Source organism: Atractosteus spatula, chromosome 2 (assembly GCF_055471065.1).
Source record: "Atractosteus spatula isolate fAtrSpa1 chromosome 2, fAtrSpa1.hap1, whole genome shotgun sequence".
NCBI classification, from domain to species: domain Eukaryota; kingdom Metazoa; phylum Chordata; class Actinopteri; order Semionotiformes; family Lepisosteidae; genus Atractosteus; species Atractosteus spatula.
This window is the reverse complement of record NC_142707.1, coordinates 46111788-46127108: the sequence shown is the minus strand read 5'-3', so window position 1 is coordinate 46127108 and position 15321 is coordinate 46111788. Positions and strand designations below refer to the sequence as shown.

Genomic DNA, 15321 nt, shown 5'->3' with positions numbered 1-15321 from the left:
TAGGATTCACTGTTCCTTTGTTGATGGTCTCTTATAAATCTGAAAAAAAAGGAAAATAATGCTCTTTCCTAGGGATGTACTGCTTCTGCTTTGTAATAAATTTGCACTGAAAGGCCAGGCTATGAAAAAAACTCACCATTACCTGTCTGTTGTGAAAGAAAGGTAGAAAAAGAGAACCAAAATTACACAGAATAAACAGAACAGAATAAGGCAAGGTACCTCTGGATACATACTGTAGCTTCTGAGAGAATATTTAGGGAATTCAAAAGGCTTAAACCATGAAACACAGAACCTAACCAACAGTTAAATGCTTCTCCATGTATTAACATATATAATAACAAATTAAACTCAGCAGACTACAGAATAAAAATAAAGTCATGAATGGAATTGGTGGCACCACAAAGATACACAATCTACTCTCAGGCTAAGCATGAAAAGTTTAAGTTTTATATAACACAATTACAGTCCAGTAGGGAAGTACAACAAAACACTGCTACAAGCTCATCTTTTTTCTACAAACTGTATCATATGTTCTGTTTTATGCCATTCCTTCCAAAAATCCATATCTCAGTCAACTGCTCTACTGGCCATAATGATGACAGTGCAGGCGTCAGCAGGTAGTGCACAACACCACTCACACCAGGTCTTCTCACAGTCTGCATCTCCTGACTCCCCAGATTCTTGTTGTGGCGTATTAACAGAATAAGAGCCCTCGTATTCTGGGAAGATAACGGGTCTTTTCCCTAGATCTCCTGTTTTGCAGGCATTGGGTCCTGTAGCTTCCCGAATTGGACATAAAACCTTCTGTAACGTCCATTTCACTTTGCAGTGTTGAGTCTTTCTTCCTCCCCTGTAAGGTTGCGGTTCTCATTCTGTTCCTTCCTGGAGATTAGACTGGAGATTGGCGGGTATTCAATGGGCTTCCCTCATGATTTGTCTGCTTCCTACCTCCTGTTGTAAAGAGCGCACTCTTGCTACCTGCCTCTCTCTCACTCGGTGGCTGAGCTGGCATCTCCTTTTCTTCAACTGAAGATCTCTCAGAGACCCAAGAACTAGACTGGCCTCTTCCTTCATTCCCAAACTGCTTGTGAGTTTAAGGGGAAGGAAAATGAATCTACCTCTCTGTCCGCTCTTTAAACCTTACTGCAGATTTCCTCACATTGTCCCCTCTTCTGCCCCAGATATATCTGCCATCGGGAGGAAAGCAGTTCTGCTCCTTAACCAAGAGCGTCTCCGTCCACAGCTACCGTTTCCTGGTTCGCCTGATGTCATGGTCAGACCTGGCAAAGAAAACTCCTTTTCAAACCAATCTGTCCAGTGCCAGCCATGTGGTACTCTTGTGCAGAAATGCATCTTTGCACAAAACTGCCATCTCCTTTCAACGGTATGCTGGCTTGGAACATCTTCATTTCAGATGCCCCTGCCCGAGGTTTGGCCGCTCTCTTTCCTGAATGGTGTCTTTATGCACATCCTGAGTGGTTGTGCAGCTGGGGCCATTTCCACTTCAGTATTCAATGAAGTGAATATTCTCAAATGACAAGCCATGGTGCAACACGAGTGTCCTGCTCCTCAGGGAGGTACCGTTGGCCTTGAATGGCCCCTCCTGGGAACACTGCTCTGGCTGCAGGGCCATCCTGCCACAGCATGTTTAATCTCACTGCTAAAGGTTTGTGCCTGTCAATCAGATGTAAGAATGGATTCTCTACAGTCAGACAGAAGGTCTTGCATAGCTGCCACAGGGATTTAACTCTCATTAGTAACATCAGTCTTCACTGTCACTACCTAATATAAGATCAACAAATAGATGGAAAACCAATTTATGAAACAAAAGTCAATTCGGGAATATACCACACTTGCCCATCTGTATTATAAGAATAACTAGCCTACTTACTGCCAACAGCAAGGCTATGCCAAGAGCAACTGGTTTCATAGCTAAATAGCTAGGTATCTTACACTTATTGTGTTTGTAAAGAAGTTTATTTTTCACTTGCAAATTGTGTCTCAAAGACTTTTAGTGGAAGATAATCTATTTCATATATCCTGGGAACAGTTAGCCAAGAGAACAGATGCAGAAGCAAAATCCCACAGAATAAACAGGTTTTCTATATGTGTTTTCTAAAGATAATTACATAAAAAGAGAAACCTGGAAAGGTGTTATTTAACAATGCTGTGAGAAAACCAATCATTTGGACATCTTTGTGGTATAGACTTACATTTTTGTATCATCATATACATCTATTGCAAAATATTGTGTTTTTCAGTGAAGACAGAGGCTAGGTGTTCTATATCAGTTGTCCATATAAAACCTAATGCTCTTCTTGTTTAACTTTAAAACATAATTTGACCATGTCACTTTGACTTTGTGAAAAGCACTTTAAAACAAGGTTTCGCAGGGTAAGGTTAATTGAGCTGAACACACCCAGCCTTAAGAAGTATATTTGTTGAAGTAAAAATTATTTTATAATTTTCCTTCTATATTTAGTTGCCACTCTATCCTTTATTAATACGTAATGCAACTGATTTTGACAAATCATTAAATGTGTACATCCTTAAGAAATGACACTAAATATATAAAATCAAGCAGTTAAAATAATACATTTGTTAAATTAGTTCAGTCTACATTTTTTATTAATTTTACCTTTACCTTTTATAGACAGTAATTTATTCATACTCTCAATACAGTGCAACTTAAAGTTGGTTGCAGCAAACAAAAATTAAAGTGTACATTAGAAATTAATATAATGAAAAACACAGGCAACTGCATGTTAGTCGTCTTCTCTGATATTTCATTTGAACTGTGTGTAAATTATGGCACAACGAACAACGTCTTGTTCTCGGACGTACTGTATTTATATAGTTTACCTATTGCACTAGTTTGTAAAATAGCCACTTATAAACGGAAGCTGCCATGCTACCCAAATTGTGTTGTTATTGGTTTCAAGCACGACCAACTGCTTCCCTATTTTTAAAACGCCAGCTTTTTAAAAAGAAAGCTCTTTCACATTTCATTGATATTAGCAAAAAATAAATCACCCGAAGAAAGGCTCCAGAGCCAAAACGTTGTGTTTCTTCTCTTTTCAGCATGGAATAAACCTATTACTTGTTCCTTTGCAGCTTACACATGCTGACGCAGCTACCCACCTGAATAAATAAATCATACAGGCATGTGTATCTCTTTACACTGCAGATCAGGACAGGGTAACAAAGTTCCATTTCTTTCAAACAAACATACAAAATCAAAATGACTGTGACAACATGATCTTTTTCTCTATTAAAAGTAAATGCTTTGATACCCACTGATGCTCTAAGTTACACTGCAGCCAAGGCAACTGCTGAAGTAAGTTCCAGTATCTATCTCTATAAGGCAACTTTTTTCAGCAGGTCAAAACCAATCTATGCATTTTTGGAACAAAAAGTAATGAGCACAATCGATGTTTTATTACAAAAACAATTTATTGGGATGCACCTCACTGGCTCACAAGAAACACTCGATTGTAAAAACGCTTGCAGCTACAGTATTTACAGTTTGCAAGTCCGCACAGATAGGCAAATAATCGGTCTTGATCACAATCTATGAAGCAATGTCATTCCTTCACAAAGATATATCAGAAGTGTTCCTCGTGATCTGAAGAGCAACACTTCTTCACATGCAGATCTTGGCACAGCCCCATTTATTCACTGGACTTTGAGCCCCAGATAACACACAAGATCCCAAGCTCATTCTGCAAATGGTCAACAGGTTTCAAGTCTCACCAGTAGGGCCTCCAAGGCATAAATGTCACTTTTTCATCTCACGTGAAAGCTGTTGTTACACAAGCTTTATCAAGATGTGTGCTGTCCTGCTGGGATTCAGTCTGAGGTCAGTCTGTAGGATGGGCAGCAAATGAGGTGTCAAAGCTTGACCAATGTAGCACTGTGATTGCACAGTGCCATCCATCACTACAAGTAGAGGTCTGCAGTTACACACAGCTAGACACTCCTGACCACACCATCACACTAGGACCTCCCTATCAATGTGCTAAATAGTTGCACAACTGCAGGGCATCTCCCTTTTCACCTAAAACTTACAGTATAAAGTTTACTACTCTTCTTAAAGGTATTCAGTTTAATCACATTCAACCATTAAAATGATAGTTTGTATTGTATTATATTTGGATTTTTTAAAATACTAATTTTTAATACTTATTTACAATACATTAACATTTTAACATTTTCATTAACAGTCAAGTCATAAAGTGATATTTAAAGAGTAGTCAGGTAGTACTATCCTTATGTGAAGCAAGCTTTCATAAAATATATTGTACAAAATAGACATCTGACAGGTAGTTGAACAAGGTAAATGGAACTAAAACGATGTTGTTATTATTATTAAGTATCAGGCATGATGTCCTTGTACTATAATATACTGTAATGCTTGCAGTGTTGATGTATGAACTCAGACAGCCTCTGGCCAGATTGCTGTGGGACGCTCCTCCACTCTTCCTATACAGTTGTGGACACATGGTGAATTCTGGCCAGTGGCGGTTATTGCTTGTTAATGTCATTAGTAAGCTGGTACCATAGAGGACTTGTGAGGAGTTAAGTGAGAAGACTATTTTTTTGTCGTGTCATTGCATTGTCTAGCTAGAAATTTGAAATGTCTGAGTTTGGATGGCTGAAACTGTAAAAGAAGTAAGACTGACCATGATCCACACTAAAAGTGACCTTGTGTTAAAGTAGACTCATCCCAACATCATCACATTCCCAGTGCTTGATAAGCTGAACAACACAAAATGCAAACGTTAGCACAGAACTCATCATGATGTCTCCAGAGGTTGTTATTCATCGGTGAAAAAAAACATCTGATCAATCTCTTTCCAACTATTTCAGATGTTTTCTGGACCATAAATGATTTAATCTCTCGGCTGACATGAGCTCTTAAACCACCTCTGAGCATTTTCACTGGACAGTAATCCCCGTGGAGTAGACACTGCAGCCTGAAAACAATGAATACGACAGATGTGAAGGTCTTGGGCCGCCATGATGACACTCTGCCTTCCAGAACATGATAAAGAGGCGGGGTACTGGTTTCCCTGGACTGCTGACTGAACATGGTTCTTTTATTGCTGAAGCACAGCATCTCCTCCTAGCAAACTCTCACACAGACAAGGCCCCCTTCAGTCATGTTGAAAGCAATGCCTAAGGCAATATTTATTACATAAGTGGAGCATCTTCATCAAACATCTTTCATTGTTCTTGCATTAATTAAAATTGCATTTAAAAAAAATATTCTTATTAATCTCTCATTGTGCATCAGTATATTACTGTTTGCAACAGAAGAAATCACCTTCTGTTACAATCAAGGCTGCAAATCTAAGCTTTTATGTTTTCAGAATTACATATTTTTCTGCACTGCAATGTTTAAAAACTAGAACAATATTGAAGGCAGATACCCATGCTACTCTAGCTGACACTTACAGCACATCCAGTCATTATGGGTCAGAATTGAGCTAACATGTCCTATTTTCTTCAAATAGGAATGATGGTGTAAAATAAAAACCATTCTCAACAGGTTCATTATATGGTAACCTTGGAATGCAGCCAAAATTGGTCAGTAATACACATTAATTATGACTGTAAGCAGATGCATTAGCAACAGTTATAAATGGAAGCACAGTAGTGCAATTTAATTAACCCTCTCCTTAACTGAGAAGCCTCAGGGAGAAAGAACAAAATAAAATGCCTGAAGTAAAGGCTAAACTTGTTTTTACTGCAAGACATTACAGAACTGCACTAATAAATACTATATCACACAAAAAAATAAAAATAAATGCATGCGATTGATGCACGTGCAGCTTATTCATAGCTGGGATTTGGTCTTCAGCATCTTGAGCACCTCCCAGTCTCACAGCCCTTTGAAGCCACGCTGGAAAAACACATCTGCTGAGCTTAAGGTTCGATTATCTGACCTAAGGAAGTTTGCAATGACTTTCAGGCTCCAGAGGGTGACGACACCATAGCAGGCTACTACTGAATAAACCCTGTTACAAAACCTACTTGACAGTGCAAATATGGCCTTCAGAGTATTTCTAGAATAAAAAGAAATACTCCCACACTAAGTGTATTTATAAGTGTCCTAATTAATCAGAGAAATCATTACATTTTAATTTTAATAATTATCATTGTTAGATACATGGAGACAGCAACTAGCTATATTGTGCATGAAAATGTTATCCTTTTAGTTGAGTGAGAACAAAATTAACTTACCATTCTTGAATTACAGATGATAATATATCAAGGTCTTGTTTTACCTCATTTTGTTTACTGATTTACTGGGGCATGGGCATGTCTGCAGCAGTTACCCATCAAAACTCCCACTGGCATTCTGACTAGAGTTTTAGGACATTTCAGTGGCAGGTTAGGTTTTGACTTTAAAACTTTTGCTTGTGAGCTAAACAGTCACACGATGAAAATCAAGTCAGTTAAGCTGGTGCACCAAAACAACAGCTACCTGAAAAATGTAATTATCATGGGCTTCAAATTCTCTCAACACAGTCTTTACACAAGGGAGGGCTTTTGGCAATTTCAGAAACATTAGCAGACACTAAATGTACTCTCTTTTGAAGCATGAGTTTTGTTTCCTCAGAGACAGCGCTTTACAGGCCCCAGTGGGGATGTGTCTAAGAAGAAATGTGTTTAATTAAGGAATAAATAAAATATTCATTAGAACTTTTTAAATTTTAATTAAGAACTTAGCTTGGAGGCAAAAGTCTTCAAATAAATTAACAAGTATTTATTTCAAACTCATACAGAAGTCTCCAAAATGTAGAGTCCCAAGTATAATTTCAACCCTGTTTGTCTGCAACCCTTGCAGATCATAAACCTTTGATTTCCGTTAAAGCATGCATTGTACAGATGATTAAACAAGACCTCACACCCGACAATACCTAACCTTGGTGTCATTGTCAAATTTCCCCCTTGCCACTAATCCCCAGCTATGAATTGGCTCTCTGTTCTCCTCCTCTTTGATAGCTGCTGTGTGGTGAGTGTACTGGTGCACTATGGCTGCCGTTGCATCATCCAGGTGGGGCTTCACATTGATAAAGCAGGAGGGGAGATCCCATTACCTGTAAAGCACTTTGAGTAGTGTGTCAAGAAAATTGCTATAATAATAATAGCTGATAAGGATTATTGTAATAATAATAATAATAATAATAATAATAAAATTAGTAGTAGTATTTACTATTTTTTAAGAGTTTGCCTTTTGCCATCAATAATACAAGGTGACTTTGTAGTTCTTTCTGAAGATCCTTTCTCTTCTGAATTTCTTTTCAGGAGCATGCCCCTGAATTCTAGTGCTTTCTGTCTGAGTGACCATGCACTCATGTGAACTTGTAATCTGAGTCACAGCTGGTTCTAGTCACAGACATGTTGCAAGGTAATGTGCTTATCAACACCACCAGACATTCCCAGTATGCTCTTGTCACTTTGTCAGCTGCGTGAAGAATTAACTGAAATGCTTTCGTTTCGGTCTTAAAGGAAAATAAGGGCAGAGTGGAACTGATTCGATTCTCGAAAGGTACAAGTTTCTTCTGAGTTTTTCAGAATTAGGGTTTGTAGAGTAAATGGTGTATTTCTCAAGTTGTTTCCATCTTTCTCTTTTACTGTTGATTATGGAAAGTACACAATAGAAATTCAAAAAAGCATAAAGCCTCATTACTGTTTCAGACTGTAACAAGTACAGTATTTCATGGTTTCCGTTCCCTGTTTTGATCTCATTTTAAATCCGTAAAGTGGAATCAAAACGCTGAATGTCCCTATACTGAAAGCAAGACTTCAAATCAAGTTAAAGGAGGCATCAATGTGATCTTCTCTTGATAAATTGATTGAATAAATTATAACAAATAACAGTACGAAAAGAAACAAAGCTGTATGGAATCACTGATACTGGACTATGAGATGATAAGGTGTGAGTGATGAAGACCTTTCTTGAAAAATAGTGCTCACATTGAAACATGGAAACCTAACTTTGACTTCTTAGAATTTGAAACCAAATGTATTTTAAGAACTATTCACTTCTTTTATTTTGCACTTGATTCACATCATATTTTTGCCATTGCCTCTATATTTCAGAAGTGTGGTTTATTTCCTGGCTGAAACCAAAAAGAGGGATAATCAAGCAGATAAAAGAACAAGTGGATGCATCTAATCCCTCTCTACTCCTATGAATTCAGCCTGGATTTAGAAGTGCAGTTCCAACCTTTAGTTTGGGGGACACAAAGAATGAGAGATCAAGTTTTAACAAGCTTCAACATTGCCATTTCCTCATGGGTTTCCTGTTCAGGTTTGTATACATTTGCAACTTTTCTCATATTAACAGCAAACTTCTGATTTTACAAGACACGGTGTGAATTGCATGTTGGCACAAAGGCTGTGAAAAATAAGCTTCGAGTTTTTTAGCATCAGCTGGGAAACAGAGCGGCGCGACAAGTGCACCCACACAGAGCCAACAACACCTCTTGTTACCTAACTTTCCCTGGAGCTCCTCCTACTAAGTCCAGAGAGATCCAAACAACACTGGCTTTCCAAAGACTGACCAAGATCTTATTGCTGCAAGATAAAATAGGTAAGGCCGGAGCATACTTTCCGAAATCAGGGTCACAGACAGGCTTTGACTAGACATTTAGTTAGAGACTTTTTATTTTAAAAGGGCTGTTTTGTGTGCAATGGATGCAATGCATTTCCCTGTTGTAATGCTTACATCCCATAAATATGAGGCACAACAGCAAATATGAACCATTTCCTTGAAGCAACTTATAAACAAAAAACGTCCTTGTCTTTTAACCTACGTCTTAGTATAACATACTGTACAAAAGCCAATATACAAGCGCAGAGATTTTCTCTGCATCAAAACAGTACCAATTTAATTGTTAATAATTGTCCCGAATGATGCTTATAATTCATCGCAGACAAGTTCAATACTGCCTTAATTTTTTGGACTGACAGCTATTTGCCCTTGCTGTTCATTTTCCATTCCCAACTAGTCACTCAACACATGCACTGCCTGAACCCTGGAACCTGGTGTTACTTTAATCAGAAACCAGCTGAGACAATCAAAGGCAAAAGTCACAGCTTAACACCCTGGAATCACGAGCCATGTGTCCTGTGGTAAGAGATTCACTGTAAGTAACTGGAGTACTGGAAAGCAGTTTTCAGTGACTGCTGTAAGCATGAACCTGGCTCTCATTCACCTACTGTATAATCAATGTCCTATTCTCGAAAACTAACCAAATGTGTTGTGCTACATTTTTTTCTGCCAATCTGCTGTTAGTATTAAAAGGAAGCACAACACACTGAGAGCCATATATCCCTTTGTAAATGTGCTATATTCCATCCAGAATCTTACTATGCCGCGAAAGGTGAAACATGAAACCATCTTAATTATTTCACATTACCCTGTTAGAGAGCCATTACTTTCTCCATCCGCTTTAATATCTGGGCCATAAAAACGACACATTGTTCACTTCGCACTGCAAAAAAGATATCTTTTATCAGAGTACGTTATCATCTGGCCAATCATACCATTATGTAATCATTGTCAATAACTCACACCAATGCTAGTTGATGCAATTGAAGAGGATTTTAGTTGTGTATGATCAGTACCATTGACAACAATGAAGACAAGGGCAACAATAATATCTAGACACTACCACTGAGAAAACCACTATATTAACATTTCAGAAAGATGGCCTTACAAACATTGGACCTCAATCTAAGGGCTATCCCCATTCAAACAGTTTGAGCTGCTGAAGCGTTGGGATATAAATGCCCCTCTGCCTTCCAAGGAGGCAACTAGATATCGGGCCTGAACTGTTCGCTCAGGTAGGATTATCATGGAGCATTGTGGATACATAACTTTGACAGAATTTGATGTAACATCAAATCCATCCATAAATTTCTTTTAACTGCTTCATCCAATCCAGAGTCAAGAGGGAGCAGGAGCCTATCCTGCCAGGAACGGGCAGGGGCAAGTCAGGATGCACCCTGGATGGGATGCCAGTCCCCTGTAAGGCACAGACAGGCAGATGCATACACAGCAGGGCAGGCTTTCTAACAGAAACAAATTTACCATTAATTAATCATTTAGACTGTGGAAGGAAACCTGAGTACCTGGAGGAGAACATACAAACTCCACACATACAGCCCCCCAGGTCTGGAACTGAACCCAGAGCCCGGGCACTGCAAGGCAGCAATGCACCACTGTGCTGCTCCATCACATTAAATACCACACAAAATTACAGAAGGTTTTTTTTTTTAAGAGGCTTTCATGGGCTTTGACTTTTTTAAAAACATTGCTGCATGTCTAGTAAATGATTCAGACATAGCTGTAGCAGAAATCTATCCACCTGTGATTCCAACATTTTGCAGGCCTGTGCAAGGAGGAATCATGAGATAGGATACTATAGAACACTAGAGGTCCATGACGTTTTGTACACCAAGAATAAAAGTCTATTTTTTTGGCAAGATTTCTTTTGTATTCAAAATTAAAACTATCTGTTTTCTCACCACTTCACTCAGTTCAGGGTCACAGGGGAGCCAAAGCCTATCTGAGCAAGCAACAGGCGTAAGGCAGGATACACCCTGGATGGGACGCCAGTCTATCGACACAAACATGTACAAACACACACCAGGGCCAGTTTACACACCATTTACAGAATGAAGTTAACCTACCACTACATCTTTAGACTGTAGGAAAAAAACTGTAGCACCCATAAGAAACCAATGCAAACACAGGAAGACCATGCAAACTCCATGCATATAACACCCCAGGAATTGAACCCAAGGCCCACGTGCTGTGAAGCTGCAATGCTACCCACTGTGCCACTCGTATTCATAGTACACTTTAAATTATAGTGTAATTTCAATTGCCACCTTCTCATATTTTTAGTTACACGTTAAATGAGAATTAAAACCTCTCCAGATACAAACTACACATAATCGTTCCAAATGCAAAAGAATATGCCTGTCCATTTTAAAATCAACAGCAAAAACAGTATTAGCCCACATATGCTAGTTTTCAGAAATACATATCAGTTGAAGAATTTTATATGCAGAGAAAATCATCTGTGCAACTACAAAATCTATTGTCATTCCTTCTGTTATTAGGCATATTTTACAGTATGATTCTAAATTATAAAACTAACCTAACCCCACAAGAAAAATAAAATCAATAATGTATGAACGGAGCAGATTTTATTATTCCTGTGACACATATTTCTGGGCAATGAAAGATATTGCTCTGATAACACTTATAGCATGATGAAATTTAATGAAAAACACTGATTTGTTAACCAGAATGACTATTTTAAACTTTATTAAACAGAATTTAATGGAATTGTATTGCATTGAATCCAGTACCATAGCACCATCACTAAACACAGACGTTACCATAGAAACTTGGTGCTCCATCCAGGGGTTGAGAAGTAAATGTAAGAGGTGTGTTTTAGTAGGAATACAGCATATGCCAACAACACTAAAATATCAGAGTAAACTTGAAAGGTTTATTTGCTTTACTAGATAAAAATCTTAAAATGCTTTCAAGTGCATTTATATTACAAATGCATTACATTAACATCATCGCAGTACTGTACAAATAGATTTCCTTGACAAAAATGGCAAACGTTTTCCGGCAAAAACAAAATATTTTTTGTCGTTTCATAACAAAACGATTTCTAGCTTACTGTAACACTGCAGAAGTTACTATTTCTGATTGTTCTATGTGATTTAAAGGAATAATACATAAGAATTTGGATGATCATGAACTGTCATTGTTTATGATAGCTCATTGACAACCCGAGGCCCCTCTGACCTTTCCCCAAGGGTTTAAAATGCAAAGCCACCAGGATCACTGATATTCTCTGCAGTAAAGACATCTTAAAACACCCCAGGGTGCCCGTAAAAACAAGGGATCCAGCCATCCAGTGGTCAATCCTATTCACGCATTGTGAGTTCCTGCCCATTTTTCCTGGGTTGGTTGCAATGAACTATTAAATTTTAGCACTTTGTTTAATAAAGGCAGAAGAGCAGGCAAGGCGAGGTTTCAAGGTACATTACTGACCAAATGAAAAGCAGCATTTTTTATATTTGCCTCAGCTTTGAACAGAAGCAATAACTGAATAAGAAATAAGAGCATCTCATTTATTTCCAAGGACCTCTGTGACTATTATTAGTGGCATACTTATACTGAGCAGGAGCTGTCCTTGCCAGGTGCTGTGAAAGGCAGCAACTCAACACGAAACGCTGCACTTGAGCAAAAGAGTGTTGCGGAAAAACTATTTTATCCATCCTGCTGTGGAAGACAATCTAAACATTTTGAAGCACCTGAGGATAACAAGAAGGTAACTTTCATAATGCCAAAAGGAAAACTGCAGTCCCAAATACAAACACATCATTAAATAGATTCAGAGAAACAGTTATAAATTAAGCCAAGAGGTCCAGGTAAACTCTAATTTAGTCCTGTGGGACATATCTAACACAGATACCCTATTGCTCTTTGGGGAGCACAGGTTATTCCCAAAGGTATCCAGAGGGCTTGATGAGGTGCTGTTCTCTCCATCACCTTTCAAGATGTTCCTGTTTTTTTTTTCAGTTCAATCTCTACTGTTCTTCTCCATCTGTTTCTTGGTCTTCATGTTTCCCTTTCCCCTGTGGGTTCCAAGTGAGGGCTTGCCTGGTGGTGTTAGTTACTGTTATTTTCATTGTGGGCCTGATCCAGCCCCATTTTCTACATTTAATTTGTGTTTCAGTTTTTTCTTGGTTTGTGCCCTTCCATATGTAAGCATTACTTATTATGTTTTTCCAGAGTACACTATGTATAGGATATATACAAATATTGTTTTTTGAAGTCTATTGCTTGAGTTTCTTCTTGTCGTCCATGTCTCTGCACTATAAAATAAAACTGACTTGACACTGGAGTTAAATATTCATATTTTGGTCTTTGTTGATATCTGTTTGGAGTGCCTTATTTGTCGTAGTATTACGTAGCTAGTTAGTTACGTAGCATTTGCCACCATATCCATTGCTTCCTCAAGAATTTTTATGTTTTTCTGACAGAATATGTTGCACTATAAAGTTTAATTAACAGACAAAAGGTTCTGGTGCCACATTGCCTTGTTGATCTTTTACCTTTCTTCTAGGAGATTTTCCTGTTTTGTTTTAGGAATCTTTCATGAGCATACAGTATTAAGTAAACATACAGTTTATTCAGAAAATCATGGATAGTAAATGCATTGAAACATTTAGATTAAAAGCTCTTGATAAAACTCAATCCACAAGTAGAACTGTAAGAATTAAATAGTCCCACTTATAAATCACAGCTGTGGTTATCTGGGACCACAGGTATTAATCAATACATGCATGGCCCAGCATGGTTATTTCAATGCACGGATGAAATCTAACTTTTAATCCATAGAAATGGTAGCAAATCAAAGTATCAGTTTTGAGTGCGGTTGAGTCAAAGTACTTATGATATCTTCACTGATATCTCATTTTAATTGGTCATTACATGTAAATACAATTAGCTGCTGTACGTTTCTTGAAACAGGGTGTTAATTTCTCACCATGGCAAAGAAATTGGAGAAACGTCTGTAACTTATCTCTCTGCATGTGAAACCTGAGGTAGCTTCTCAAGGAATTTCAAGCCATGCCAGCTCAATTACCAGTTCGCATGGTGTAAGTGTTCACAGCACTGGTCTCTACAGGACATACTACTATTATAGTATTCCCCACTTAAAATTGTAAATAGATGTGTTTACAGTTCTTTTAAATTGGCAAACAAATCTGTCATAGTCTGTCAGAAAAACATAAAAAGGCAGGAATGGATATGGTGACAAATGCTATGTAACTAACTAGCTATAATGCCATAATAAATAAGGCACTTTCAAACAGATCTTAACAAAAAACAAAATATGAATATTTAACTCCAGTGTCAATTCAGTTTTACTTTATAATGCATAGACATAACTTAAGTCAAACAAAATAAAAAATATGAAATTTCTCAAAACTTTCAGTTGTTCCCTGATACTTTTATGTAGCTGATGAGCATGAAATAATCTGTTGGAGACCTCAAGTCATCAGAGCACCTTAAAAGCCCTATACAAATTAACAAGGTAATTGTTCTCTGGGAATCCTGAGGATTTAGGAAAAAGAGGAATTTGGAAAACAGATGATGTGCGTGGGAGAGCCTTGGATCCAGTACACAAGTATAAAAGTGCAGCCCAGAAGAAGGAAAGTTAGTCTTTGTTCTGTCTCAGCTGCTGAACTGTTTTCCTTTGTTCAGTTAAAGAATTAACAGTGGCTTAAAAGCAGCTCTGTAATTTTTTTTCCTCAAGGTATTACAGACATCGGAGGCTTCATTCATTAAGAACTATCTGACCTTAAAGCCACCTTCCTAAAAAAGCTTGTAAAAAACACCTTTGTAATAAACCACAAAGGGCAACTATAGTGAACCTTTAGAGGCAAGATGGCATCTGCTCATCAGGACAAGACATCATGTCACCAATTTTGAATACTTCTATCAAATGCCCTTATAATCCTCTCTGTTGAGAACTGAAATGATTCAACTCCTTTAAACTACTGTATCTGTATATGACTTGTCATTGAGACCTGAAATGATTTTATACGAATACACTGTATAATCTTACATCACTTCATTTGACTACAATTACCACTATGTTCTTTACATTTTGTTTTGTTTTGGATTTTTTAACTGCTACTCCATATTGTTTAGATTTGAAGAGTAATGAGTAATAATAAAAAGAAAAAAGTTATTTTTATAAGTCATCTCTAGTTCACGGTCTTTCATCAATACTTATAGAGTACATATTTACTACATTTAATTCACCACGTATGTCTGCCAAATTGTTTAGGTCTTTTTGTATTTCCTCAGTTACATCAGAATCTACATGACTGATATGAATTACGAAAAGCAGAGGTACTAGATCTCAGTGATACACCACTAATTATATCATTCTAATAAGAGGTTTATTCTTTTATCACTACTGTCTCTATGAATAAACAAGTACTTCTTTTACTCGGCTTCTCTGAGTCAAGACACAGAAGAATCCTTTACGTTCCTATCTCTGCCAAACTGCTCTTCATGAAACTGAAGAAAGATTTTTTTTTCAAGGTTGTGTCTCTTTTCTTTTGCTTTCAGCATGGAATAAACTTGTACCTGTTCCTTTCCCATTCACTTTGTAGCATCCAGATTTATACAGAGAGAATTGTTGATGTAGGTAATATTCTGTGGGTTTGGAAGGCAACTTTATCTCTCTTGTTGGCTTG

General features: G+C 37.6%; 1 protein-coding gene across 1 annotated transcript in view; it reads right to left on the bottom strand.

The window, feature by feature from the left end:
• The window catches only part of fig4a (FIG4 phosphoinositide 5-phosphatase a), an 88711-nt gene that overhangs the window by 959 nt on the left and 72431 nt on the right, over positions 1–15321 (bottom strand). The gene's annotated exons all lie outside the window — the stretch shown is intronic.